Source organism: Tachypleus tridentatus, chromosome 9, assembly GCF_004210375.1.
Source record: "Tachypleus tridentatus isolate NWPU-2018 chromosome 9, ASM421037v1, whole genome shotgun sequence".
Taxonomy (NCBI): Eukaryota; Metazoa; Arthropoda; class Merostomata; order Xiphosura; family Limulidae; genus Tachypleus; species Tachypleus tridentatus.
In genome coordinates this window covers 4,159,620-4,164,667 of record NC_134833.1, presented here as the reverse complement: position 1 = coordinate 4,164,667, position 5,048 = coordinate 4,159,620, and positions in this window count along the sequence as shown.

Sequence of the window (5,048 nt, the reverse complement as noted above, 5' to 3'; positions counted from 1 at the left end):
CTAACATGGATTTAGCCTGGTGGCTAAAACAGTAAGAATAATTTATCCTGGGCCTTACGTGATTCTGTGGCTAGAGCAGTAAAAAGCATGTTATCCTAGGCCTGACGGCTAGAGAAGTGAAAATGATTTTTTTTCATTACACCTGGGCCTAACATAGCGTGATGAATAGAGAAGTAATAATAATCTCAACCTGAGCCTAACATAGCCTGGTGGCTATAGAAGTAAGAAGAATGTTATACTTGGCTGGGTGGTTAGAATATTTGATTCACAATGTATAGACCACTGATTCGAATCCTGCCACCAAACATGATTGCTCTTTCAGCTGTGGAATGTTACAATATAATGGCCAATGTCATTATACGCTGGTAAAGAGTAGCCGAAAGTTGGTGATAGATGGTGTTAACTTGTTGGACATTAAAATTTTCAAACGAATAAACCCTTATGTTCAGAATGTCCCTCTCTGTAATTTTATAAATAATTATTACACACATTATTGTATCCTGAGGCAAGTTCTTGACCACTTACGAGGATAGTGAGCCTACTTTGTACTGATAACTAACCAAAGAAGAAGGGGACTGAGGTTCTTCAACTGTCAATAAAGAATTATTTATTTACTCATAGTTTTTCAGGTCTAATGAAGATTGTTAAAGTCCCTAAAAGAACGAGAAGTATAGTGAAATTATAATAATATATAACACAAGAAAAATAAATGTATTATATTTTATACACGCTGCTCACGACAGACTACGTGTGTGAGTGTAAAAATTGTCTGCGTGTTTCATTATAGTTACAAAATACAAGCGTATTCATAGACTTTCCCTACAGTTTTCAAAACCGATAGGTTGGTATCAATTTACTCATTAAAAAATCTAAGACATGATTTTATCACATACTTTGAATATATGGATTATTTTTCGAAAGGCTAACTGAGTCTCAGTGTTATACAATTCAGCCATTTCAGTTAGTTTTCTCACTAACCCCCAGGATCTTGTAAGGTAGCCTCCTAATGACACATCAGTATGTCTGAGGACTTAAAACTGGGCTTGCATACCCTAGGTGGGCAGAACACAGATAGCCCATCATGCAGCTTTGTGCTTGACTATAAACAAAGAAACTTGTAATGTATACGAATTATACTTTTGTCTGTGTTAATTTATAGTTTACATGCATTCTTATAATTAATATATATTTATTACTTTATTAATGTTTATATTTCAGGTAAAAATGATTGCTTCTATGATTTTGCCTTGTTTATGAGTTGCTATTTTAATTGAATAAATTCTTTAAAATGTTATAAAGGAGGGAAAATGGAGTTCGGCGAGGATGTTTGTCCTAGGACAATTGCTGGCCGTTAACTTTCCGAACACATAATTGTTTATCTATATTTACTACTATCTCAGGATATTATATAGCATTTGAAAATACATCGTAATTTTTTTAGATACGCTGTTTTTATAATTATGTGTTCTTTTTGAAAAATGGAACTACGTTTTTATATTATTTATTTTACTGGCCTATCATGTGTCATTATGTACAAAACAGAACTTTGGTTATATGAAATACTTTTGAACAATACATAGTAAAGTAGTGCTAGTTTTAAAATCTACTTGGAATACTACGTACCACATGACTCGTGAACAAACTCAATGTTCTTTATTAGGATCAAGTATAGATGTTGCTGTGTCTGACATGGCCAAGCGTGCTAAGGCGTGCGAGTCGTAATCCGACAGTCGCGGGTTCGCATCTCAGGCGTGCTAAACATGCTCGCACTCTCAACCATGGGGGCATTATAATTTTTTAGGTCAATGCCACTATTCGTTGGTAAAAGAGTAGCCCAACAGTTGGCGGTTGGTGGTGATGACTAGCTGCCTTCCCTCTTGTCTTACACTGCAAAATTAGGGACGGCTAAGGTTTATCCTCCTGGCTGGGGGTTGTGCAGTGGGCTAACAATCTACTCACTTAAAAATTAGCCTGTTAATGAATCCGCGAGCGATTGCGGCCCTATGTTCCTTCAAGGAATCGAGAGGCATAAATAATAATAACAATAAATGTTGCTATTAATTATAGACATTTTCAAGTAAAAGCCAATAGACACGTTTGGTAATACACATGTAACCGAAAACTGCAGAGGATTTTATACTTGTCTTGTAGGCGTATTCAATAAAACTTGTAATTACAGTGAGTCATTACAACATATTCTTTTGTAATGAGACATACTAGAAATGTTTCCACTGCAACACAGCTTTGAATAGTTTGTCGTTAAAAATATCGTCATTAATGTGATATTTTAAAATAAATTCTTGAACATATGCAAATGAAAACTATATAATTCATCCACTTCACAAACAATTTTCTGTTACTTATTTTGGACTGATTATATTTTCATTGCAGTATTCAGAAACAATTATTTTAGTTTCATAAATAATATAACTTTTAATATTGTTCTTTCTGATTTTAACAATTATCGGTTTTGAATTAACTTGTCAGATGTGTTGCGGATCTTGTATTTCCTTATCACACGGAAGTCGATAGTCAACCAGTTACGGAAGAAGGCAATTCCAAAAAACATCTGTAAGGTAGGAAACATTTTTGTGTCCAGAAGTAATAATTTCAAATAATTCTTTTTACAAGAATTCCATAGAGCAAAGTCACAAAATTCACGGGCAGCTAGCCTTGAACTAGTAATAAAATAATTACGAGTTATTTTGAGTTGAAGATCAGTGGCTGACGTAATAACTAAACGGCAAACAATTTTTCAAGCTACTTTCACCAATATATAGTAGTTTTTTTGTATGGAAACCAATTGTAGCAGCACAACCGGACATTAAATTATATTTGTGTCCATAGCTGCATAACATTTTAGTGAAACTAAACGGAGTAAGATATTAAAACACGATGATTACAAATTTGAATACAGAAAGCAAATTACCTGTGTTGATGCTAACATTTTAGGTGAAAAACATTTGTATAACACAATCAATCTTGCTTTTGTTTCTATAATGACTTCATTTTTAACTTTTGACAGGAGAAAGCAAAATACAGATATATTGCTTGTTCCGTGAAATACAACGTGGTAACAAGTAAACACTGAATTATTTTATATTTTAATGAACTTAAAGATATAAACCCCATTATTTCCCCATCTAGTGAGTTATAAAGTAAACTAGTTTACTTGAGTAAGGAAACGCATTATGCTATGTAATAATAGGTAGGCAAAGATTCATTCATGCAGGTACATAGTATATGCTTAACAAAGCATTAAAAATGTATCTTAGAACGGCTGTTATGGGTATTAACACTTTTACTGATAAAGAGTGAACAACGTTTCGACCTTCCTAGGTCATCTCCTCTCTTTAGTTGTCTGGGTATATAAATTTCGTATACCTGGGAGGGTCAGGTGCAGTAGACCTCTTCCTCCGACGTCATCTTCAGTTAAAGAAAGAGAGAATTTGAATATGGCCTTGACGCATGGCATGACTTATAAATGAGAGTATAAACGGGTGCGGGATTGTAGAGGGCGTTGCAGGAGGATGCTATGTTATTGATTAGTATAGGTATTAGGGTGCGTCAGCGGATAAAGGATAAAAATTAAAATGTCCCATTTTTTTTGCTCAGTTGTGCCACTGCATGAGAAAGGAACATAGACAAAGTTTCATTTCAATCGCGAAGTATTTAGGGGTCGCGCATCCCTCGCAAAGTTCACTATTTTCCTTAAATTTACCCTACATTACATTGTTAGTGGTAATTAAATTATTTAAAGAAATTATTTGATATTTATTGATTATACAATTAGCAAAAACATAAAAACTTGAAAGAAAAATTTATTTCATTGAAGTTTTATCTTGCCTGCCCCCTTCGCATTATGTTCGCCGATGTTCTTCTGCCACCTGAATCATATACTGAAATTGATCTTCGTTCTTGGTGCGGCCCTTTGATGTAAACTGTTGAATTAAAGCTACTCCTCTTTCAGCTGCGTCATTTGTCACAAAAAGTTTCTTTACTCTGTCCTTTCCTTGTTTGTACTCTTCGGAGGCGCTCCACTCTTTCGGTGGTAATGATAAAAATGCGCTACTAATATCCAGACGGTAGAAAATTTTCTTCGTTGCCGAGGTAAAAAAATCTGGACGTTTTCTGGAAACAGCATTGCTTGCAGCATCAACTGTTAAACGTGGAGTTGGCCTAGGAGATCCTTTCACGGTATTCATATTTGAGACCATCTTGAGTTTGTCGCTATTCGTTACACCGTCATCAAAGAGCGCAAGCCCAACTGCAACCTCAGATAAATACCATAAATGCCGATTCATTGCCTTTGTACCAACTTCCTTAATCATATGATTTTCATGCAATGCAAGTTCCTTGAGTAATGTAAGGTCCCTTCGAGCTGCCACGGAAACATCCTTAGCTGTAAACCATGAGAGCAAGTAACGTTTAGTTATAAAGACACACAAATCGCCAAGTTTGCTGCAAAAATGTGCGTCAAATGAAACACGAGATGAAGCAGGCCGTGGTTGCAGTCTACCAAACTTTTCTTGGAACATCCAAATTTTTAGAGAATATATTGCTCGAGCTATCCATCGTGCACGATGAACAGCACCAGAAGTACGGAAAGAAATTGAAGAACGTCCGTTGGAAGAGATCCAAGAAAAATGACAGCTAATTCCAAGAGCTCTTTATAATCGTCCCGTGGTTGATGAGATTGAAGGAGATTCTGACAAAATTGAATAATATCATCCTTCCAAGGCTATATTCGGAGTGGCATTGCTTCTACTGTTGTTATGTACTTAGTTTTATTAATTTTAGGCCAACAATCTCTAAAGTTTAAAAACAAAGTAATATCTGGACTTTTAGATGTCTCTATCACGAGAGTAGAGAATACAGCGCTCAGAAGAATCTCCAAAATGTGATGTCTACAGGCAAGGTGCAAGAGCTCACGTTCAAGTAACATTTCAATCCTCAGACACACGCCAGATTTGGATCCTGTATTGGTCGCCGTGGTGTCAAAGCAAAGCGATTTAATTCTGTCTTTTACATTCCATTCTACTAAAACT